This window comes from Tachysurus vachellii, chromosome 20 (genome assembly GCF_030014155.1).
Source record: "Tachysurus vachellii isolate PV-2020 chromosome 20, HZAU_Pvac_v1, whole genome shotgun sequence".
Classification (NCBI taxonomy): domain Eukaryota; kingdom Metazoa; phylum Chordata; class Actinopteri; order Siluriformes; family Bagridae; genus Tachysurus; species Tachysurus vachellii.
This window is the reverse complement of record NC_083479.1, coordinates 18,613,726-18,639,235: the sequence shown is the minus strand read 5'-3', so window position 1 is coordinate 18,639,235 and position 25,510 is coordinate 18,613,726. Positions and strand designations below refer to the sequence as shown.

Sequence of the window (25,510 nt, the reverse complement as noted above, 5' to 3'; positions counted from 1 at the left end):
ACGCTATCACTATGGCAACCAGCAGTAGAGTTGGAACTCTGACTACTTCACAGTACAGAGACTTTACATCAAAAAAATTAAAAAATTTCATTCAAACATACAAACACATCTTGAATATACACTCACTGGCCACTTTATTAGGTACACCTGTCCAACTGCTCGTTAACGCAAATTTCTAATCAGCCAATCACATGGCAGCAACTCAATGCATTTAGGCATGTAGACATGGTCAAGACGATCTGCCGCAGTTCAAACCGAGCGTCAGAATGGGGAAGAAAGGTGATTTAAGTGACTTTGAACGTGGCATGGTTGTTGGTGCCAGACGGGCTGGTCTGAGTATTTCAGAAACTGCTGATCTACTGGGATTTTCACGCACAACCATCTCTAGGGTTTACAGAGAATGGTCCGAAAAAAAGAAAACATCCAGTGAGGGCAGTTCTGTGGGCGCAAATGCCTTGTTGATGCCAGAGGTCAGAGGAGAATGGCCAGACTGGTTCGAGCTGATAGAAAGGCAACAGTAACTCAAGTAACCACTCGTTACAACCGAGGTATGTAGAAGAGCATCTCTGAACGCACAACACGTCAAACCATGAGGCGGATGGGCTACAGCAGCAGAAGACCACACCGGTACTAGTAAGGTGTACCTAATAAAGTGGCCGGTGAGTGTAGTCACATATATGTAGTATTTTTGAATATAAGATTACAATAATCTATATTCCTGGATTTAGTATTGTTCTAGTTGTTTTTTTATTTATAGATATTTTTCAAGCATTTTAAATGACCTGTTTGTTGTTAGGATAAACCCTTAAAAGTGTTTGAAAAGAGAAAAAGCATTGAATTTTATTATCATTTTTTTCCAATAAATTCACTTCTCTTGCTAAGAAATCATGAATATTCTCCGTATTACCAAAATGCAGACTTTAAACAGTCGGATTTCTCTACATTTCTCACTGAGGTTATGATAAACACCGAGTATTCAGAGACGTGTTTATTTATTTCAAACTTAAAATGTTTAACTCAACTCGACTGTATTTAATATGACAAGAGGTCAGGATTAGGGTCGGGGTTAGAAAAGTCGTGTAACGTTCCTTAAATCATCATCATCATCATCATCATCGCTTCATTTAGTGCCAATTTCTAACAAGATCAAGCTGCAAATCTTCAGAAGAAAATGTAACCATAAATCAGATGTTTATCTTATATTGGGTTTCTTTATTATGTCATGCAACCTCAAATATTACAGAGGATTGTTCATGATACTGCAGATGATATTTTTTTTAGATGTTATTCTGATGTTCAGGATATTTCAGTTTCATCATTTAGGAATTTGGTTCTAAATATCTGTGTTCTGGTCCAACGCACTCCTTAGCTTTGATACTTCTTTCATTCTCTTTTTTTGTCTCCCCCTTACAGACCTCCGCCCCTCTGGTGTCTCTATTTCCCTAACGCGTCCTCATGCAGGTGTGCACACACACACATACACACTCAGTGAGAGAGAGAGAGAGAGAGAGAGAGAGAGAGAGAGAGAGAGAGAGAGAGAGAGAAAGAGAGAGATGTATGACTAGTCCTCCACCCACAAACTGGCTAATTAAAGCTTCTGTTCATTTTAGTTACAGGAAAATGATATTAATGAGCTGTCCTGTCTGAGTACACACACACACAGACACACAGAATCAGAAAGGTGTGTTGAAAGAAGAGAGCATGAGTGTCTCTCTCTCTCTCTCTCTCTCTCTCTCTCTCTCTCTCTCTCTCTCTCTCTCTCTCTCTCTCTCTCTCTCTCCATGACAGGATGGATAGGCATATGCCATACAAAAAGCTTTGATCTTTGCTGAGTGTGTAATCCAGGCCCCGGAGGACGATAGAGAGGGATGAAGGACTCCTCTAACAACCATTCCTCACCATCACCTCCTTCGCCATGGAGGAAAAACAGCATCCTCCTTCCTTAGATGCTGAGCCGAGATCCGTAGCTCCACCAATCACATGCAAAAAAAAAAAAATAATAAAAAAAAAAAAAAAAAAAGCGACTGAAGCTTGCAGAGGTGAAAAGAGTTGGTGTGTGTGTGTGTGTGTGTGTGTGTGTGTGTGTGTGCACGCAGGAGAAGAATAAAATAAGAGCTGTCTCACCGTGTGTCCATTCAGCACCACCGCAGATGATCCTTCAGAGACGGATAAGGAGCGTGTGAGCCTTGATGTGAATCTCCAACATCCTCACGTCTGTGTATCTCTCTCTGTCTCTCTCTCTCTCTCTCTCTCTCTCTCTCTCTCTCTCTCTCTCTCTGTGTGTGTCTCTCTTTCCGTCACACACACACACATGCGTGCGTTGATGAAGCGCTCACGCTGTCCGTCTTTTTCCGTCCCCCTTCCTGTTGCGGTCGGTGTGCCGTTTCCTCTCTTCTTAGCTCCGAGACAGTTAAGAGACACTGCAGCGATGGGGGGAGGAGGGCGTGCGTGTGTGTGCGCGAGCGCGCGTATGCATGAGCTGTGCGTGTGTGTGAGTGTGTTTGAGAAAGGGTGTGCAAACTGAGGGAGGAGTCATGCAAGGATAGAAAGGAGAAGAAGGGGGAAATGTACAGGATTAAAGAATGAGAAAAACAGAGGGATTGAAAGAAAAACAGAAGAGATTTAAAAACAGGGTGAAATTGGAGGGGAGGGAAGATAGAAGGTTGTGTGTGTGTGTGTGTGTGTGTGTGTGTGTGTGTGTGTGTGTGTGTGTGTGTGTGAGAGAGAGTGAGAGAGAGAGTAAGATGGCAGTGTTTACAGATGTACAACAGTCCTGCTGTTCCTCGGTTGTGATTTCATTGATGGCTGAAAGAGCATGTCCTAGAAATAGAGAGAGTGAGAGAAAGAAAGAGAGACGGAGGGAGGGATGGAGAGCAGGAGGGAGAGAGAGGGAGGGAGGAAAAAAAGGGGAGGGAGACTGGTGGAGGGAGGGGAGCTTTCTGTTTCTGTGCCAACTGCTCGTGCGTATGAAGTGCCACTTCCTTTCCAGGCAATGCTCCTGTCTGCGAGTAATAAATAACACAATACATCCTGAAAAGGAAGGAGGAAGAGGAGGAGAGGGAAATACAACAAGGAAGAGGAAGACCGGCTGAAAGAGAAAGGAGTAGAGTGAAGAAGAGGGAGGTGAACATGGTGGAAGGAGTCTGACGAGGAGACTAAAAGTAAAACAAAAAGTGAAGAGAAGGGGAGGAGAGACTGAGGAGAAACAGAGTAGCAAGAGAAAGACATTAAAGGAGGAGAAGTGTGAGAGGGTGGAGGAGGAAAAAGGAGAGGTGTGAGGAAGATGAAAATGGGAAGGAGAATAAAGAAGGAGAAATATGAGAAGCAGGGAAATGATGAAGAGAAGTAATGATGAAGAGAACAGGAGCAGGAAGAAGAGGAAGAGCAGGAGGAGGAGATGAAATAAGAATCAACTGCTGAATAAGGAAACAGCAGATGGAGATGAGAATGAGAACATGATGAAAATTTGAGAGGAGTAAGATAAGGAGGAGGAAAGAGAAAGAAGAGAGGAAATTATAAGGTGCTGGAAAGAGATGAGAAGAAGAGCAAGAGAACCAGGAGATGGAAGAGAAAATGGCAGGAAAAGGGAAGTTTTTAGAAAGAGCGAGGAGTGTGTGTGGGTGGGGGGGTGTTGGGATAATAAGAGGATAATAAGAAGGATGTTGGAGAAGGACAGAAAGACGACATGGCGAAGAGGAGAGGAGGAAGAGAAGAAGAGCAGGAGGAAAGAATAGAAGAAAAAAACAAGACAGGGAAGGAAATGAGGAGGAAGTTGTAGGATGTGGTAAAGAAAAAAGGAGGAGAAAGAGGTGATAGGAAAAGGAAAAGGAAGAAGAAGAGAGGAAGCAAGAAAAAGAAGATTTGAAATTTGAGAAGGAAGATGAGATACAAGAACAAGAGGGCAAAAAGTAGGAGAAAAAGAGGAGAAGAACGGAGAAGATGAAAAGACTGAAAAAAGAGAAGTGAAAAGAAGTATGAGATGTAAGAGGAAGAAGAGAAGGAAGAGGATGAAAAAAGACCAAGATGATGAGTAGTCAATGTGAAAGAGAAACAGAAGGAGGCACAGCCTGAGAAAGAAGGATGTAGGAGAAAAAAGAGGAGAAGGAAAATAAAAAGCAAGAAAAGAGGGATGAAGACAAGAAAGTGTTAAAAAGGAGAGGAATTGAGCAGGCAAACAAAGGAGGGGTTTGTTTGGATGATGAAGATGAGAAAAAGAGATGGAAGAAAGCAAGAGGGGGAAAAAGAGGAAATGGGGGAAAGAGGAAGAGAAGAGGAAGAGCGCCATTGGCCTGTTACACTTACATTGTTATAAATTACACTATTTATGTGTGTGTGTGTGTGGGTGCGTGCAAATGTGTGTGTGTTTGTGTGAGAGTGTGTGTATGTGTGTGCATGTGTGTGTGTGCTTGCGAATGTGTGTGCATGTGTGTGTTTGTGTGAGAGTGTGTGCATGTGTGAGTGTGTGCATGTGTGTGTGTGCGTGTGTGTGTGTGTGTGTGTGTGTGTGCATGTGTGTGAGAGTGTGTGCATGTGTGTGTGTGTCTGTCCATGTGTGTGTGAGTGTGCATGTGTTTGTGTGTGTGCGTGTAAATTATACTATTTATGTGTTTGTGTGTGTGTGTGGGTGCGTGCAAATGTGTGTGCGTGTGTGTGTTTGTGTGAGAGTGTGTGTGTATGTGTGTGCATGTGTGTGTGTGCTTGCGAATGTGTGTGCGTGTGTGTGTTTATGTGAGAGTGTGTGCATGTGTGTGTGTGTGAGAGTGTGTGCATGTGTGTGTGTGTGTGTGTGAGTGTGCATGTGTTTGTGTGTGTGTGCGTGTGTGTGAGAGTGTGTGCATGTGTGTGTGTGTGTGCATGTGTGTGTCTGTGTTTGTGTGAGTGTGTGCATGTGTGTGTGTGTGCATGTGTGTGTCTGCTTGTGTGAGAGTGTGTGCATGTGTGTGAGAGTGTGTGTGTGTGTCTGTGCTTGTGTGAGAGTGTGTGTGTGTGTGTGCGTGGTGTGTGTGTGTCTGTGTTTGTGTGAGAGTGTGTGCATGTGTGCGTGTGTGTTTGTGTGAGAGTGTGTGCATGTGTGTGTGTGTGTGAGTGTGTGTGTGTGTGCATGTGTGTGTCTGTGCTTGTGTGAGAGTGTGTGCATGTGTGTGTGTGTGTGTGTCTGTGCTTGTGTGAGAGTGTGTGCATGTGTGTGTGAGTGTGTGTGTGTGTCTGTGCTTGTGTGAGAGTGTGTGTGTGTGTGTGCGTGGTGTGTGTCTGTGTCTGTGTTTGTGTGAGTGTGTGTTTGTGTGAGAGTGTGTGCATGTGTGTGTGTGTGTTTGTGTGAGAGTGTGTGCATGTGTGTGTATGTGTGTGAGTGTCACAGCTCAGTCTCTGTGTATCACTAATGTTTTATACCTTCGCCTCACACTGAATTCTGAACTGGTCTGAGGGTAAAACTCAGTTCATCATTAAAACATGTATTTAAACACGTCCTGATCTGTGACTTCAAACACCGTCATCATTACACATGTTTACCTGTTTTCCCGAAACCAAATAAACAAGATAAACACCTCTTTTTTCACCTGCCGTCGCTTCTACAATCCAAAACAGTCTCAAGCAGCGGCTCTGCAAGTCACTAAATCAGTGTGAGGCCGCTTGTAAAGAATATTTCACACGAGCCTCGTCCATATGCCGCACTTTCACCAGCCAAATTTTGTGCAGACGGACCAGGCGCGGCTCCAGAGGGTTTCCGCAACCTTTTACGGCGTTCCGGAAGGTACTTAAAAAAGAACTAAACAGTTTTTGTTCTAGTTCCCGTCTCACTGCAATGCAAATCAAATATAAAATATCAAAACTGATGCCATTGGAGCATTTTCAAGTTTTCAATGTGTCTGGACTGTGATATTTGCGCTAAAGTGAAATCTGTGCTATTTATGCTAACATGAAATCTCATTGCTTTCGTCTGTGAGCAGTTAGCATTTTGGAAATGAGTCTCCAGTGTCAGAGATTTGTAACAATCAGAAGCCTTCAAGATGGAGCACTTTGTCTCTCTCACTCACTCTCTCACTCTCTTTCTACCGCTTATCCGAACTACCTCGGGTCACGGGGAGCCTGTGCCTATTTCAGGCGTCATCGGGCATCAAGGCAGGATACATCGCAGGGCACACACACACACACACACACACACACACACACTCTTATTCACTCACGCAATCACACACTACGGACAATTTTCCAGAGATGCCAATCAACCTACCATGCATGTCTTTGGACTGGGGGATGAAACCGGAGTACCCGGAGGAAACCCCCAAGGCACGGCGAGAACATGCAAACTCCACACACACAAGGCGGATGCGGGAATCGAACCCCCAACCCTGGAGGTGTGAGGCGAACGTGCTAACCGCTAAGCCACCCCAGCACTGTCTGTAATAGTGAAATTCTTTCTTCACATATAGCAGCTTTGGAGGTTGGGGTCAGAGCACAGGGTCAGCCATGATACAGCACCACTGGATCAGTAAGGGTTAAGGGCCTTGCTCAGGGGCCCCACAGTGGCAGCTTGGCAGTGCTTGGGCTCGAACCCAGATCCTTCAATCAATAACCAGAGCTTTTACTTTTTTTTTTGGATGTTCCAACAAGATTAGATGTAACCATAAATGGATAAAAAAAAGTATGTGTTGGACACATCAGGCATTGGGTTATTGATTATTTTTCTAGAACTGAACACCTGTTTTATTCCTTATCTACATCATAGAACCTGTTTAATTTAGTCAGACAGAAGAAAAAGTGTTTTATATTTGTATTTGGTATTAAAGTTTCTCGACGTTGAATATTCAGAGCAACATATCCAACTTTTGGTAAAATGCTCTGGATCATGTTCTTCTCCGCAGTAGAACCAAGCCCATCTCTACCGTCTGTACGCAGTGTGAATAAGATCAATGCGTAATAAATAATTCAGCTGCTTGTTTTTGTCATTAGGCTCATGAAACGTCTCCCCTCTCCTGAGATAATGAGGATGCAGTGACAAAGCGACCGGAGATCCTTCATTTACAATCAGAGCTGCGACTTCCTGCGACATGAGCGACAGCGACATTGGGGACTAGATGTGGGCGTGTCCAAATCAGTGACATGACAAATAAGAGCCAATGACAGTGAAGAGACGAGACAGTGAAGAGCGAAGATCATACGCTGCTTCTCCTTCATCCTGTAGGATTGGATAGGATGATGATATCCACTGCTGGATTTTATATTACAAGAAAACTCATTTGGAACGCCTGTTGCTCCGCCCACTGAGAAATATCACCACGGCAACCAGGAGTAGAGTGGGAACGCCTACTGACCACTTCATTATACAGAGACTGGAGACTTCTGTGTGGAAAAGTGTGAGATTAATATGAGAAGAAGAAAGATGGGGACTGAGAAGAAAGAAATGAGAAGAAAAAAGTGAAAAGAAGAGTGAAAAAAATATAAAAAAAAAAAAAAAAACATACATTTTTTTAAATTAAATTTTTGGGCTTGTTTGTCACTTTCTTTCTTTCTTCCTATCTTTCTTTCTTTGTTTTTTCTATTTTTTTATTTATTTTTTTTATTGCTATTAAAATATTTCTTTCTTTCTTTCTTTCTTTCTTTTTTCTTTCTTTCTTTTTTCTCTTTCTTTTCTTTCTTTCTTTCTTTCTTTCTCTCTCTTTCTCGTTCTTTTTTTAGCTAAAAACATTAATATTGTAAAAACATCACTATCATTAAGTCACTGTTTGATCATGTGACTTTACAAGCTTGTTTTTGTTTACAGAGAAGAAGAGAAGCTGCATATAAAGTGTGTTAGTTCATGATCTTCATACATCTGCTCAGTATCTTTGGAGATCTTCTGTGGGAAATATGAAGCATGGACAAAGAACTATTTAGACTTTAAAGTTGCGTTTCAGATTATTTTAGAAGAAGGTGTTTAACTGAACATGTAACTAGAGGAACTGGACTTGGTTTCAGTTTCTATTATTTTTATTTTTTTTGGCAGATCAGGAAGTATTAAGATGGAGTTTGCAGCACTGATTGTGACTCACTGGATGTCCAGTCTCTTAAAATACTCCTAAAATAATAAACATCAGACATGATGTGATGATATGATACGATGGTACTGTGCCGTCGATCTGCTCACGAAGTCTACTGTAGCTGATTAAAAAGCCATATTTATGTTAACATCATATTCATCCCTCAGCTTCAGCTCCAGTGTCGTCTCTTTGTTTTTGTTGAAATAATATAACCATTGTGCCGTTTCTCTTCTTTCCCATAACAGTTACAACTCTTTGCTCAGAACAGGAACTGGGTGAGAAACTTATGAAGGCTCCAAAACCCCTTAGTTCCTCAAAACGTTGTGTTAATTTGTCACCTTGTTTTTCATCTTTCTAAAATATACAAAAGTGTCTCCGTTGCTCATTCTCACAAACTCTTCTATTAGCACTTCTTTCATTTATTTTTACAGAGATCCTCCAAACTGTATGTTCCTTCTTGCTGTACTAACCTCCCTCCAACACGACTGTAGCTCAGTGGTATTTTAAGCCCTGACCTAGTGCTCTAGCATGAAGATGTGTTTTTATAGCACTCTGGATAAATGTTATAAAAGTTCCCTACAGCTCACATTTGACCAGACAGCGATGTTTGTTACGGAAAGAGTCACTGAAAAATGTCGACTCTGCACTGGGAGGAACTAAAATCAGCAGAGCTTTCTGAAAAATATGTGAGTAGATCCCTATTTATCTTTAGTCTCCAGTAAATATGAGACAGTAAATTATCCCAGAGTTAATAAAACAGTGATTAATTTCTGATTTAATAAGAAGGAAGTTAATCCCAGTGTTAATTAGATGGCAATGTTAATAAAGCGGTAATAATCTACTAAGTAATTAATCTCAGAGTTTAGAAGATGGTAGTTAAATCCCAGAGTTATTAAAACAGCAATTAATACCAGAGTTTATAAAATAGTATTTAATCCCAGAGTTAATAAAACAGTAACTAATCCCAGAGTTAATAAAACAGCAAATAATCTCAGAGTTTAGAAGACGGTTAATCTCAGAGTTAATAAAACAGTAAATTAGCCCTTAATTTAAAAAGGAGTTAATCCCAGAGTTAATAAAAGAGTGAATAAGACATTAATCCCCCAAATTAATAAAACAGAAGTTAATCCCATGCTTAATGTGATTAATGCATTATTAATCCCCAATTAATAGTTAATATAAATTAATATAACAGTAGTTTAATCCCAGAGTTATGGGGAGCACTTATTTAATGTTAAGGATTTTCTGTGATGCACTTTTGTGTCTGGAAAGACAGGAGACACACACACACAAGCACACACACACACACACACACACACACACAGATACTGATCTTACACACCACTGAATGCTGCAGCATGATACTTAATATGAAGTATTTATAATGTAGAATTTTATAATTTTATATAATTATTAACCTGATATATATTATAGGGTATTGTTCTGCTGATATAATACTGTAAACACCATAAATGTAACTGTATTAATACTATGTGATGTAATCTGATGCTTTGTATTGAAAGTACTCTTGTGTCATTCATATTAATAATGCTCATCAGTCTAGGTTGAAATGTAAATACTTTATTGTAGTAAGTTGTTGTTATTATATTTCCAAAGCATGAGCAAAAAGATCCAGAAGAGGAAAAGGCATCAGATCAGCGTCAGCAGTTTGGTGATCTGCAGACGAGGCACAGTCAGTAACGAGCACATGAATCAGTGGTGAGCTCTTTTGATCACACAGAAAGCTGACTGCACTCGTAGATCTGGTGCTTCAGATTAGAGGAACTCAACATCTCTCTCTCTCTCTCTCTCTCTCTCTCTCTCTCTCTCTCTCTCTCTCTCTCTAATCTTCCACTACTCCATCCTCACTGTTTTTTCTCTCCTGTCTCTTTCAGACTGTCTCTACACTTCCCCTCCTCCTGTCGACCTAATCCATAATCCCGTGGAAATCAGGCAGGAGGAACAGTGCAGCTTTGATCAGGCTCTTGTCTCAGTGCTGCGTTAGGTGTCCTCACATCCTGCTGTGCCCCGGTGCTCGCAGCACGTCTAACATAGAAGCCAAAAGCAGGACCTCCTGTACGTCGACTTATTTTGTCTGAACTGAACAGAAAAAAGAGATCACTGTTCTTCCATTAATCACTCCATCATAAATAGTTGGTTATATAAATAGTCCAACAAGGATGCTTTGTTTATCCTAAAAAAAAAAAAAAGTTCATGATGCTCCTTGGTCTACTACATAAAAATGTGGTGGAAAATTCGAGAGTGAATATTTTTTACACAATAAATACCACAAAAATTTGCACGATTCAGATGCAAAAACAAAGAAAAAAAAATTATAAACAAACAAACAAATAAATAAATAAAGTATGAAAATATTTTTTAAATCATTTAACATCAAGAACACATTTTCAGTAATATTGTTGATAGATAGATAGATAGATAGATAGATAGATAGATAGATAGATAGATAGATAGATAGATAGATAGATAGATAGATAATATAGCATGGGGGAAAATAAATAAATAAAAAACATTACAAAATAGAAGGTCATGTGAGTTTTCTGTAAATGCCTGTTTCAGCCCCCTGCCATATTTCCTGCTCTGTTGAGTCCGTGTGCTGTTGTGTGGCCTGTTTTACACACGGCTGTCACTGTGCCTCTGCTGGCAACCCGAGCTCTTTGTTCCACACTTAAAGAGACGCAATACCCAAAAGAGATTAAGCGTGTTCATGCTAGACCGGCCCTGTGTTCCAGCTTGTTCTGAGTCCAGAGTGTGTCTGCTCCATATCCGCACTACCAGACCGAGGCCCCTCTGGGCTCTGCGTGATTGTTTTTCATCCCAAACACTTTCACTTACACATTTGCATCGCAGAAGGTCCACAGCATGCTGGTGTGTGTGACCTGTAACCAGCATGAATGACGCTTCTCACATCACAACACACACTTCTCTTCATCCCATTCAGCTGAATGACTGCTGAATTGCTGCTGCTTTGACAAAGCACACACAAAACTGATCTATTCTCCAACAAAGACACACAATGGCGGTTCAATGGCGATTTGCGTCCCTCTAAAAAACAGGTTCGTTTGTCGTTTCTGTACTATTGTGTACATTTATACACTTGTGTGTTTCCGCAAAATATTGTTCAGTGTTTCCCCTTCCGTCTACACCAAGCTGTTCTGTTCCTGGCTATTATTCTTTCCTCCATTCTTGTCTTCTTGACAGCAACATCTAAAGAGTGAAAAAGAGAAACTGGAGACAGAAAATATGAAATGTAACTACAATCATTCATTCATTTTCTACCGCTTATCCGAACTACTCGCAGGGCACACACACACTCATTCACTCATGCAATCACACACTACGGACAATTTTCCAGAGATGCCAATCAACCTACCATGCATGTCTTTGGACCGGGGAGGAAACCGGAGTACCCGGAGGAAACCCCCGAGGCACGGGGAGAACATGCAAACTCCACACACACACAAGGCGGAGGCGGGAATCGAACCCCCAACCCTGGAGGTGTGAGGCGAACGTGCTAACCACTAAGACACCGTGCCCCTGTAACTACAATCAGATAAAAATAAAATGTGTTGTTCTTTACTAAATAAAAAAGATCATCATCGGGTTTGGTAACAGTAACTCTCCCTTATGTTCTGTGGCATCATTGATTATTTTGATATGTTTTCATGCATCTATATTTTTTTCCACCACTGTTTTACATATCACAGTTGATCACTTGAAGGTTCTCTAATCAGGGTTTAATTTGTCTGGCTTTGTCTTACATAAGAAATAAAGTCTGTAGATCCAGTTTGATGTTTGATTTGTGTAAAAGAATACCCAGACTTAATCTGGAGATAAAACACTCAATTGGAGATCAATGAATGGCGATCAGTGTGAAGCATCAGTGAAGCAACTGCACAGCAAAACATGACAGCAAGTGAAAATAAACTGAATGTAGTCCAATGTATCTGCTATCTATAATCATAGGTTTTTTTCCTTTTTTTAAAAAAGATGCAAAATTGCATTCCAGTGGAAAGAAGTCAAGTTTAAATGTTATAGCATAATTTGAACACACAGTGGTTTTCTTAGCATGTTAGAGAAACCAGGGTCTGTATTGAAACAGCAGGACGAGTTGACAGTTAATCCGTGTGTTTTATAAATATCCTACACTCTAAAAACTGCTGGGTTGAAAATAACCCAATTTGGGTTATTTTGGCAACCCAGCGCTGGATCAAAACGCTGGACCAACGCTGGGCTATTTTGGGTTATCATGTTTAACCCAGCATGCTGGGTTGTGATTTTAACCCAACTATTAGTTAAAAATGATGACACTGCTGGGTTGAATTTAACCCAAAATGGGTCAGAAATTTAAGTGATTAAAATAATGAATCTACAGCAATACTTACTTCAGTAATCCAACCCCGCCCACGGAAACACAGAAGTATGTGGAAGCAATTTAGGTGATCTAAATAAAATGTCGTCCTTCATTTTATTAATACACGTTTTCTTATTTTTGGAAAGGATGTCTAGGCTAAGGGGGGCACGGTGGCTTAGTGGTTAGCACGTTTGCCTCACACCTCCAGGGTTGGGGGTTCGAATCCCGCCTCCGCCTTGTGTGTGTGGAGTTTGCATGTTCTCCCCGTGCCTCGGGGGTTTCCTCCGGGTACTCCGGTTTCCTCCCCCGGTCCAAAGACATGCATGGTAGGTTGATGGGCATCTCTGGAAAAATTGTCCGTAGTGTGTGATTGTGTGAGTGAATGAGAGTGTGTGTGTGTGCGCCCTGCGATGGGTTGGCACTTCGTCCAGGGTGTATCCTGCCTTGATGCCCGATGACGCCTGAGATAGGCACAGGCTCCCCGTGACCCGAGGTAGTTCGGATAAGCGGTAGAAAATGAGTGAGTGAGTGAGAATGTCGAGGCTAAAATAGCAAACCTTAAATCTTATATATAATATGTCTAATATACGGAGCTGATTTCGTCATAACAGCATGTAAAACGCTCGCATTCTATGAAAATGTATCAAATATCACAGTAAATGCATCACTGACTTCAGTCAGAAAAATTTACTGCCAATTAAATATGTGTGAAATATGAGAACATTTCATGTAACAGTGTACAAGTTAAAGAACACGGAATCCAATGAAGCAGTCAGATCACAGTAATAATAATAAAAGTTTATTAACTATACACAGTTTAATTAATAATAATAATAAAAAAAAAGGTAGTTTGTCTGCAAAAATGAACGCCGGCAGAACGCTTACTGCTGGTGTCTGCTCCCCAGGAAGTTCATACACCACACTGCCACACCAGGGAACACTGCATGCTGCCATCATCTAATTACATAGAAAATATTAATGTCAGTCAAAAGGCATTCTATCCAAGAATTGCTCCTAAATTATCCTAATGATCCTGGGTGTGTCATGAATAAAATGAGGTAATCTGTTTAACTGACTGAAAGACTAAATTGCGCATATAACCAGAGGTGGGAGTAAGTCACACATGTGCAAGTCACAAGTAAGTCTCAAGTCTTAACCTTCAAGTCTCAAGCAAGTCCGAGTCATTTTTTGTGAGAGTCAAGTCAAGTCAAGTCAAGTCACTGCTTTATGTCAAGCAAGTCAAGTCAAGTCAAGTCGTAGCTTGAGTCAATCAAGTCACTGGCAAGTCATACAGATGTTTGATGATTTAACTAAATGTATATATTAAACAAAGTTAAATCTACAGTATTTATGGACTATGAGAGTTTTATTGGCACCAAAAAATGATTATATGCATTTATTTTTATAAGGTGTCCACATACAGGTGAGTTGTAAATGCAATAAAAATCTAAAAAATCAAAACAAGGAATAAGATGTAAATGTAACTGAAATAAGGCCGACATAAAAGCATGAAAAGTTTCAATATGCCTCAAACATGGCAGAAGACCATGGAAAAGTATACAGTATATAAAAAAGTACAATGTTTTCTATGCAACCAAATGGCATTTTTTGAACAGGCATTCCCTTTTAATGGGACATGAACACATCCTTAAATTAGATCCTTCCATTTTAACAACAGAATAACAACAAAAATCAATCATGTCAATCAAAAAATGTAAATTATTGAATCACACAAACCTTGTAGTGAATTAACTATTGGAGAGAGAGAGAGAGAGAGAGAGAGAGATGATTGGAGTGAGTGTAATTTATTAATTATTAATATTAAAGGGATAGTTCACCTAAAAATTAAAATTCTGTCATCATTTTTTCACCCTTAAACCTGTATAAATGTCTTTGTTTTGATGAACACACATGTAGATATTTTGAGGATTGTTTGTAACCAAACCATTCATGAGCCCCATTCACTTCCATAGTATTCTTTTTTCCCACTATGGAAGTGAATGGGGCTCATGAATGGTTTGGTTACAAACATTCCTTAAAATATCTTCCTCCATGTTCATCAAAACAAAGACATTTATACAGGTTTATAACATCATGAGGGCGAGAAAATTATGATTTTTTTTATTTTTAGGTGAACTGTCCCTTTAAATTGAATGTGTGTGTGTGTGCATGTGAGACAAGAATATGGCTGTGCTTGTAACTCTAAGGTTTTTTATTTTTATATTTATATTTATGTTTTTTATATATATGTGCATCCCCATAAACGATCCATACGCTTTTCACTCAAAGCCTAACACTGAAGACCAATTATAAGTGCTATTGCAAAACAGCTGACATTTCCACATGAACAGTGACCAACCATTTACACTACATTGCGCTTACTAAAAATTTAATTTGATAGAACTTTGTCATTCAGTTGTGAGCGATGTGGTCGCATTCTGCTGTTCTTCTCTTCTCATCTTGCACAAAATCCCGGTAACCAAACTTAATTATTTTTGATGTAGCGCCTTCCATGTTTCGTCACGACTGTTAAGGTTTATTAGTTAGTGCGCGCGCTCCCTCTGCTTGCCTGCTGCGTCACGTGGTTAGATTACACTCGTGTGTGCGTTTAAAAACAGATTTAAAAAAACAAACAAAAAAACAAGTTATTTCGAGTCGTTTAACTCAAGTCCGAGTCAAGTCTCAAGTCATGAATGTCAAGTCAAAGTCAAGTCGAGTCTTTTTTTAATATTTGTCAAGCAAGTCTCAAGTCTCAAATGTGCGACTTAAGTCTGACTCGAGTCAAGTCATATGACTCGAGTCACCCATCTCTGCATATAACATTAGTTTATACAGTAAAGCAGATTTTCTTTATGGCTATGAACATCGTTAAACACATTTTGAATAACTCACGTTTCAGACAGAATTTCGCTCGCTTTCATCTGAAGACGCAAAGATGGCGGCTTCTCGCACAGGTGTCGTCTGATTTTCATGTTGACATGCATGCTCTCTTTAACGTCCGTGTTCCCAAAACAGCACCGCTGGGTTATAGCTCAAGACAATTTTCAACCCAAACTTGGGTTAAAACAACCCAAAGTCCTACCAAATGGCCTCAACCCAGCATTTGGGTTGAAAAAACAACCCAGCGTTTTTTAGAGTGTAGTGTTGTCTTGTGTAACTACAAAAGTTATTATGAAACAGAAGAAGTATTACACACATCCTGGCTAGTGTTTTAGCTGTATACTGTATGAAGACATCTCTGTGTACAAAAATCATATAATTCACTTAATTATAGATAGATAGCTAGATAGATAGATAGATAGATAGATAGATAGATAGATAGATAGATAGATAGATAGATATGAATGAATTCATGTAGTTATGAATGTACAGTTATATACATTTAGATTTGGAAGAAAAAGATTGTACGGAGTGTTAAGGTTAGGGTTAGGGTTACCCGAACCCTAACCCTAACCCGGGGTGGAGCAGAACTGTACGGTGATTACAGATAGTGATCAGTGAGACAATCAGGGTTCTAGCGGTGTAGTGTAGAGTTCAGTACGTTTGTGGTTGTGGGGGAAAAAAATGCCCATGAACCTGGTGGTTCTGGTGCGGATGGTCTTCCTGGATGATAGAAGGTTGAACAGTTTGTTACTTTGGTGCAAGGAGTTCTTGATGATATTGTTAATAAGAAATAGTAGATAAATACCACCCATATTCAAGATACTTCCACATGCTAAGACATCATTTTTGTGGTTGTGATTGCTAAGTTGTCGCAGGTTTGAGTCTAGCTTGTGAGGACTAGCACTTCTTATCTTGTTTCTGTTCTTTCTCACTTTTTCATCAATCTTAAACAGTCGTGTCACTGTGAGATCCTTTAACAGCTCTGTGCTCGGTGTCTTGTGTAAAATGGGTGTGAAGTATTCCTTTAAAACGAGGACAAAAAATAAGTTTTAAATAAATAAAAACCTTTGTTTAAGTGAGGTTCAGTGGAGGAACATGGAGAAAGTGGTGACTGTCAGGATTTCCCCTAACATACTCGATATCATCTCCACGTCCACTTGAGTGCTTTAGAAAGTTCCTTCAAGATCTCCACATTTCCTGATGACACAAATCCACACCCTTCAGAAATACTCGTCCAACCCATTCACATGAGCATCTCATCCGTCGTCTGTCCCAGGCAAGCCGTGATGTTTAGCAAGGTTGTTAATCAGCTCCCTGAGACTGATCTGATGGAACATTCTCCTGGTATCTTTCTCCTAGTGTGTTTTTTTTTCTTACACATGTCCTTCTCTTATCCTGTTCCAGATGTGAGCCACTTGATGCTTGAAAATCACTTTTAATGCACTAATGAGGCTTAATATGGCATTCGGGATGTCCGTCTGTTCCTTTCAACGATCCCTCTTTCTTCAATAACTGGAGTAAAGAATCCCAAGTGCAAGTTTTACTAATTTATTAATAGAACTTTTATAAACAGAGCATAAATATGGGGACTGGTTCTGAGGTTCTGACAGTTTGGCAGGGCTACAATACAATCTTTCTAAGACAGAAAAATCAGCCTGAGGTTTCATTTCTCATCCAAAAGGTTTAATATTTTGGTGTTTTGGTACAAAGAAGCAAGACTGCGGCTGATTTCTTTCTAGCCTAGACCGTAGATTTACTCATGTTGAGATGATTACACAGAGTATTGTTTATTCTCACTCTCTCTCACTCATCTTCTACCGCTTACTACCTCGGGTCACGGGGAGCCTGTGCCTATCTCAGGCGTCATCGGGCATCAAGGCAGGATACACCCTGGACAGAGTGCCAACCCATCGCAGGGCACACACACACTCTCATTCACTCACGCAATCACACACTACGGACAATTTTCCAGAGATGCCAATCAACCTACCATGCGTGTCTTTGGACCGGGGGAGGAAACCGGAGTACCCGGAGGAAACCCCCGAGGCACGGGGAGAACATGCAAACTCCACACACACAAGGCGGAGGCGGGAATCGAACCCCCAACCCTGGAGGTGTGAGGCGAACGTGCTAACCACTAAGCCACCGTGACCCCCCATTGTTTATTCTAGCATTCTTTTTTATCCAAAATACCGTCAGAGGAGAAATTTAAACTAGGCACATATTTTCCAAGAAAAGTTCAAATTCCCAAAAAGGCCTGGACTGGACTAAGAACTCTGAAGCCATCTACATAAAAGACCAGAGCCGCCTCTACTTTCTGACATCCTTTAACATCTGCAGGACGATGATGTTCTCTGAGTATTTTTTGCTGTTGCGTGCTGGGGCAGCGGACTGAAGTTAACTGATGCCAACAGACTGAAAAAACTCATCCGTAAGGCCGGTGATGTTCTTGGGGTGGAGCTGGACTGTAGTGTCAGAGAGAAGGATGTTGTCTAAGCTACTGCCCATCTCAGACAACATCTTACACCCGCTCCATTATGCCGTGGATACAGGAGTACATTTAGTCGCAGACTCATTCAACCAAGGTTCTCCACAGAGTGACACAGGAAATCCTTCCTACCAGTGTCCATCTGATTTTTACAGTTCCTCTGTATAACAACATACTGTATCTCATTGTGCAACAATACACCTTTACCTGCATAGTTCTTTTTACATATTTTGTATATATTATATTAGTCTGTGTATATTATCAGTCTCATAATATAGATTAATAAAGTAAATAAAGTGTATATATAAAGTTATAAGGGTCATAAATGGAAGTTAAAATGGAAGTTATGTTAAAATCATGAACACAGATGTCAATTTGTCTTTAAGTGTGTGTGTAATTGTTTGCCCCACACCATTGTTATTATGCCATCAATAAGACCTTGTAGTGTACTGTATCCTATTGATCCATGCTAAAAGCTTTATTGTTGATTGAAGCTGTTGATTGATATTTGATGTTTGTGCTCCAGTTTAATGGTGTCTCCTGTTCCTTCACTGGTAATTAGTAAGCTGACAGAACCGATCAGAGCCCACGACTGCCATGGGCATTGAAAGCTAAAGCAAAATGAATTGCTTGATTGCTCCAGGCATGCCTTACAGCAGCTAACGGAGAAACATCGATAGGTCAGTAGTTAAAGCTTTGGGCTTCAGACTGGAAGATGTTACGTTCAGGCTATTTCCGTTGGATAAAAAAGTCTGCTATGGGCACTATTGCGAATTTATATTCTCTGACCTGAGGGATCTGTCAGAAACGCACAGGCTCTCTGGGGAAAATGGCTACATTATAGTAAAAGACACTAGGGCTGTGAGCCGGGCTGCTTCTGAAAGTTGAGGATTTAATGCTCTTATTGACTTTAAAAATGGGAAATCGAACCTCAGAACAACATAATTTTTTTATCTCTGTGCTTTTGAGCTACAAATTGGGGAAAAACATCCTGTTAAACTTGGAGGAATTCAAAGTGGAGAAGACCACCTTGAGTTTCCCAGCAGGAATGGGTTTGGGAGGTGTTTTCTTTTATTTATTCCTTGTTAAATGTTGAAAATTATGAGTTGCAAGATATTTGCAGCCCTGAAGTTAGTAGTTATCAGGAGAAATACCAATGCCAGTGTTCCATCCTACCGAGGCTGATACCCTGAGCACAGCCATGATCATTTAGCATTGCTTGCTTTAGAGTGGCAATCATAACAAGATGGTGAGGTGGTGCAGTGGGTAGCTTTTCTCCTCACAACTCCAGGATCCATGATGCAGTCCTAAGCTTGGGATTTGCCTTATTTTTCCCCCATGACCTTTTCTTGAAGAATCAAAAAAACATGAATGAGTGTCTTCCTGTAACAGTCTCTAGACCATCTGCAAATCTGACTATGATATAATGGTTACCGAATATGATTTATAAATGAATGCCATCAAGATTTACAATAAGAACAAACTTGCTAACAAGTCATTACCAAGCTAAAATCTTGCAAGCTCACTTTACATATTTAATTAACATCTTTGCAGCGGTAGACGTATTTAGTTAGCTAGCATTCACCGCTATGACACACAAGCACACTAGCATTAGCTTTACATTAATACTGATTAATAGTACGAGTTATACGTCCATCTATTTACAGTAGGGTGGGAATTTCTTTTAATAATAATTATACTGTTGTCACATTTTATTTATGTTCAAGACAGGCTTGTTTAATTCATAAATACCAAATCAGTCCATGATGCATGTTAGCATAATGGCTAAGATGTGTAAGGGTGGAGTGATGTCTAGACAACTGTCACTGAGGATCTCAGTGATCTCAGTGTTTGCTTTAATGGTACAAGGCTCATCCTTATCCCCGCATTGGAATGAATCAGGGTATAGACACTGAGCACTCCTCCTGTTTTTGACCTAGATAGCATTCAGCAGTGAATGTGCTTCCCTTTTTCGATCCCTCCCTGTTTTTCTCCCACTCCCTCAGTCGCAATTCATTTTTTCCCTCTTGTTCAACCCATACACAGAATGCATGATCGTGTTCAGTGTCTAAATGTCAAGGAAGCACGTGATGACATGATCAAACTCCATAATAAACCATGCGTGCAATTCTCCCGCACACACTGACGTGCATTTAGGGATGATTATGTAGTAGTAATAATAATAATAATAATAATAATAATAATAATAATAATAATAATAATAATAATAATAATAATAAATCGTCTATGTGCTTTTAACTGGAGATTGAGTGTGTGTTTTTTTGTTTTAGCGGAGTCGGAATTGATAATAAAACTCGTTTTAATTGTGTTTCTTTTTCTTGACAACACTGCCACCTTGTGGTTTCTGTTGGTAATAAAGCTAGACGATGAGCGCATGGTTAAGTGCGCATGTGCAATAAAAACAGGTTTTTGCGTAATTACGTTAGATTAATAATGTTGTAATATTTGTTTAACTAATTTATCAATGCAGTCATGTTAAACACAGTGGTATTTCAGTGCCACAATGGTATTTAACGGTTGGTTTTAACAGCTGGTTAAATTAGAACATTTATATTTACATGTGACTCATTCTCAGACTGAAAATGTCATATGTGCATGAGTAATAAATGAAAAATGGAAAAAAAAAAATTTTATATGTGCAAAATAAATAAAAATGCATGGTTACTTTCTGAAAAAAAATTAAAAAGAAGAAAAAAATTCCTTAAATATACTGGAATTTATCTGATATCCCTTATATATATTCCCTTAAAGTATTTGCTCATACTGTATTTCTCACAAGGGGATTATGATAAAAAAAACAACGTTTCAGGAGAAGACTATTTTTCTTAAAACTTACGACTGCCAAGTTAGACCTAATCATCTATTATTTGCTTTATTGTAATCTCATAATTGCCCTGTGATGGGTTGGCACTCCGTCCAGGGTGTATCCTGCCTTGATGCCCGATGACGCCTGAGATAGGCACAGGCTCCCCGTGACCCGAGGTAGTTCGGATAAGCGGTAGAAGATGAATGAATGAATGAATGAATAATCTCATAATGACAAAATATTCAAGATTTTTTTTTGCATGATCTCAGATTATTATTCAGTAATTGAATTAACACCACAGTGCTGAGACAGAGACAGATTTATTTCGGCTTTAAATCACCGTATCAGAATGTCAGTGGACCAAAGGTCAGTGGGCCAGTCTGGAACGTTCTGGAAATGAATTTAATGAATTTTAGAAGCTTCTAAATGGCTAATTTTCATAATTAGCAGCTAATTGGAGGAGCACCTGTGGCTGTAAAAGGCCATTGATACCATGTGAAAATCCAAGCAACTCAGGCTCTGAATACAAAATATAGATGTGCACAAGTCTATTTTTTTTTAGATATAATGATCAGCCCAAAGGAAGATGGGTGAGGTTTTTAATCTGTGTAACACCATAAAACCTTTGAAGCATGGAGGTGGCAGCATCTGCTGTTTGTTGGGGAGTTTTGCTGGTGGACTTGAGAAAATAGATGACATCATGAGTAAGGAAGATGGTGTCAAAAGGTAAAACCAAAAGACAGTTCAAACTTGGTTTCATTTACATTTGCATGTATGACATTTGGAAGGTGCCTTTATGCAGAGTGGCGTACCAAAGTAGTTTGAAGTCTCCATCACTGAATACATCAAGACACAGAGAAAGGATACCATCAGAAAATTCTGTTGGGGAAATATAGCCGTATATATGGACAGGAAAAAGGGTTTCAGGAAGAGTTCTTCAAGCGTCGTTTAAAGACAGCGAGTTGCTCAGTTGTTCAGATGTCTAAGGGGAAGTTGGCTTTGTAAGCAAGCATCAGTGTTTTGCCTCAGTTAAAAAACATTGTGTCAGGAGAAATGGGCAACAATCCCAGCAAAGTATCATGAAACGTTTGTAGAAGGTGACGCTTTTGACCCACTAAAACATGATATAGTAAAAACAACTCTTATTTTGCTAAAAAAGCTATTGAAAGCTATTATTTTGAAGTTTTTACTTGAGATACACTAATTGATTTGTAGCATGAAATGTGTGGAGTTTGTATGTCTTTAGCTTAAGTAAATGCAAATTCAAAGTCTGGACCCAACAACAGCTCCTAGAAGCTGACAGGTTTTACATAAATTTACATAAAGCTTATGATGTTAACCCTTTTTACCACCGTGTTGCATTCTGCTGACAGAATGGAAATTGAATGATTGGACATTTTAAATCTATATAAACAAATAAACTATTTTATTGTCTACTTGCTTATGAGCTTTATATTAACCACCACTGTGGAGTGGAACATGACAAAGACATTCAATGTAAATTTAAAGACATTCAAAGAAGTGTTTTTTATGCTATTACATACTTATTAAAGCATCTTTCAGAATGATCTGTATCTAAAGTATCCCTGTCTGAGAGTAAGGGGTTACATTTATTCAGTCGGCTCAGCTATACCAGTATGATGACGTTGTGGTTTGCTGAAAATGTGCAGCTGGTAAAGAAACAGACAGATTGGTGCTAATCTCCAGGAGCAGCAGGTGCTGCAGATTTCGGTAATCCCGGGCTAAAGGGGATTTTGTGACCCTTTAAAGACTTCTCTGATTGTGCATGGATTTTAGCTACTTATAAAAAAGGTTTAGTTTACTAACTTTATTGTTTAGGACAGTGGATCTTTGGTAGTTAAACTAGCAGTGATTAGTTCCCAGGTCAGCTTACATATGTTTATATTCAATTTTAGTTGTATTTTGAGAAAACTAGATTAACAAATAAATCTATACCTTATATATATAGATATATAAATCTATTCTGTTACATAAAAATAATTTATAATCCTAGCCATCATGAAGCAGACATAAAGTCTGGTTCATTTTCCACAAACAACACCTTCCAAGTTGTGGCCTAATGGTTAGAGAGTTTGATTTAAGGTTGTGGGTTTGAGTCTTGGGTTGGGGTTCGAGTCTCAGGCTGGCAATACCGAGGTGCCCTTGAGCAAGGTAGAGAACAAATTCTGAGTATGGGTCACCATACTTAGCTGTATGTCACGTCACTTTCACAGTGGTTCATATGTATTACAAGAATTTAAATTTTCATTATCTAAAGAACAGCATGTCATCCTGATATCCATTTAGAGGAATTTAATGTTGTGGTATAAGTAAGTTTTTGTTAGATAGATTCACAGACAGACAGAGTGTAGTTAGTGTACTGCAGTGTTGCTAGAGGGCAACAGTGTAGCTTGAGGGCCACAATGTATCTAGAGGGCCACAGTGTATCTAGAGGGCCACGATGTAGCTTGAGGGCTACAGTGTATCTAGAGGGCCACAATGTAGCTTGAGGGCTACAGTGTGTCTAGAGGGCCACAGTGTAGCTAAAGAACTGCAGTGAAACTAGAGGGCCACAGTGTATCTAGAGAACTGCAGTGAAATTAGAGGGCCACAATGTAGCTTGAGGGCTACAGTGTGTCTAGAGGGCCACAGTGTAGCTAAAGAACTGCAGTGAAACTAGAGGGCCACAATGTATCTAGAGAACTGCAGTGAAACTAGAGGGCCACAGTGTCCACAGTGTATCTAGAGAACTGCAGTGAAATTAGAGGGCCACAATGTATCTAGAGGGCCACAGTGTAGCTAGAGAACTGCAGTGAAACTAAAGGGAAGCAGTGTATCTAGAGAACTGCAGTGAAACTAGAGGGCCACAGTGTAGCTAGAGTACTGCAGTGAAACTAGAGGGCCACAGTGTAGCTAGAGAACTGCAGTGAAACTAGAGGGCCACAGTGTAGATAGAGAACTGCAGTGAAACTAGAGGGAAGCAGTGTATCTAAAGGGCCGCACTGTTTTCCGGGAAGATAGAACTGCAGTGGACTCTATTAGGCACCAGGGTGAAGGTCGGTGCATTTATGTTAACAGATCATGGTGCACAGACTCAACTATATTTGAAAGTCAAGTGTTCGGCTCATCTGGAGTATTTGTTAATTAAATTCAGACCCTTTTATGTACTAAGAACATTCTCAGCCATTGTTGTTGACTGCAGCATACATCTCTCTGGATGCTAAAACTAAGGCAGCTATCAGCAAGCAACTATCTATACATTCCTTGGGAACACCAATTTATTCAATTATTTAATCAGCCAATCATGTGTTTGTAAAACAGTGGACACAAACACAGTTACTGCTCAAGAGCTTTAGTTATTCATTCATTCATTCATTTTCTACCACTTATCCGAACTACCTCGGGTCACGGGGAGCCTGTGCCTATCATCGGGCATCAAGGCAGGATACACCCTGGACGGAGTGCCAACCCATCGCAGGGCACACACACACTCTCATTCACTCACGCAATCACACACTACGGACAATTTTCCAGAGATGCCAATCAACCTACCATGCATGTCTTTGGACCGGGGTGGAAACCGGAGTACCCGGAGGAAACCCCAGAGGCACGGGGAGAACATGCAAACTCCACACACACAAGGCGGAGGCGGGAATCGAACCCCCAACCCTGGAGGTGTGAGGCGAACGTGCTAACCACTAAGCCACCGTGACCCCAGCTTTAGTTATTATTCACGTCAAATATCAGGATGGAGAAAAATGGGACTTCTGTGTGACTGTGGCAGGCTGTTAGTGCCACATGGGCTGGGTTGAGTGCTTCACAAACAGCTGATCTTCTAGGATTTTTACACAGAATGGAGCCAAACACATAAAACATGTGATGAGTATCATTTCTGAGGAGCAGTAAGCTGCATTAATGAGGGAAAGGCCAACATCAGAGGAAAATGGCCAAGCTGTTTTGAAGACCACTGGAGACTCCATCCAAAAACGTTTAAAAACATTTCCTTAAAGCAGATTTCACCACCTCAGGGATTAGCAGTAATGTTTTTATTTTATAAATAGATAGATAGATAGATAGATAGATAGACAGACAGACAGACAGACAGACAGACAGATAGGTGAAGATGGTTTCCTTTCACCCAAAAGTATTCAATCTAAACTAAACCTTTAATTCGATATTCCACCGTAAAGAATAACGAACTGTTGAAGTATTGGATAATGAGATATTGAGCACACTTACTGAACATATATTGTGAGTTCTTGTAGGCTCAAGCTGCTGCATGTACAAGAGAAGAGTGTATGACACGGGTGAGCATCAAATATAAAAACTAGTTGCTACATCGTCCATATAATATTGCTCAAGCTCAGTATATCTGAATAAGATGAATTCAAGACATTTTGAATACATAAAATCCTAATAAGGGTATAAATTTAGAGCTCTAAACCCAACATAATAAAGAAATAATATGGTGAAGAATAAGCAGCATATCTGGTGTGGAAGTAAAGGCCGTTGTTCATTTTAGCGACTGTAAGCAGCCTTTTGTAGACTAATGAATTACAAAGTTCCATTTCCTACAGGTAATTTCCAACAGTACAGTGAATCACACTTCATTTTCTTCTCCCAGCAGGCAAACCTTTCTTTGTGTTTTCCTGCAGTAGTGGGGTCGCTACGACTCAGCAACCTTTTCTAGGTCATCAAATTCATTTAAGATCTGAATTGAATATCAAATAAATGGTTGCTAAACAATACTGTAATGCAGCAAAATAACACTAAACTGGCTATGGTCATTTCTTTCAGCATTGGGTCAGCGTGACCCACATTTTAGGGCCCAAGCACCAATGGTGCTAACAGTACATTAGGCAAATTCTGGACCTGGACATGGATTACTTAACAAGATTATTACATTCTGCAGATCCAAT

The 25,510-nt window shown here is 40.0% G+C and overlaps 1 protein-coding gene and 1 long non-coding RNA gene across 2 annotated transcripts in view; one reads left to right on the top strand and one right to left on the bottom strand.

Annotated features, from left to right (window-relative positions):
- Positions 1-2,784, bottom strand: part of gnaz (guanine nucleotide binding protein (G protein), alpha z polypeptide) — a 54,175-nt gene extending 51,391 nt beyond the window's left edge. Inside the window, exon 1 of the mRNA XM_060895931.1 lies at positions 2,125-2,784. The gene's annotated coding sequence lies outside the window, so the exon portion shown is untranslated. The remainder of the gene's footprint in view (positions 1-2,124) is intronic.
- A 5,249-nt stretch (positions 2,785-8,033) lies between these two features.
- Positions 8,034-10,289, top strand: LOC132863494 (uncharacterized). The gene is made up of 3 exons (XR_009650124.1): positions 8,034-8,704; positions 9,636-9,737; positions 9,914-10,289. It is a non-coding gene; the product is annotated as an uncharacterized LOC132863494 (long non-coding RNA).
- The last annotated feature ends 15,221 nt before the right edge of the window (positions 10,290-25,510 follow it).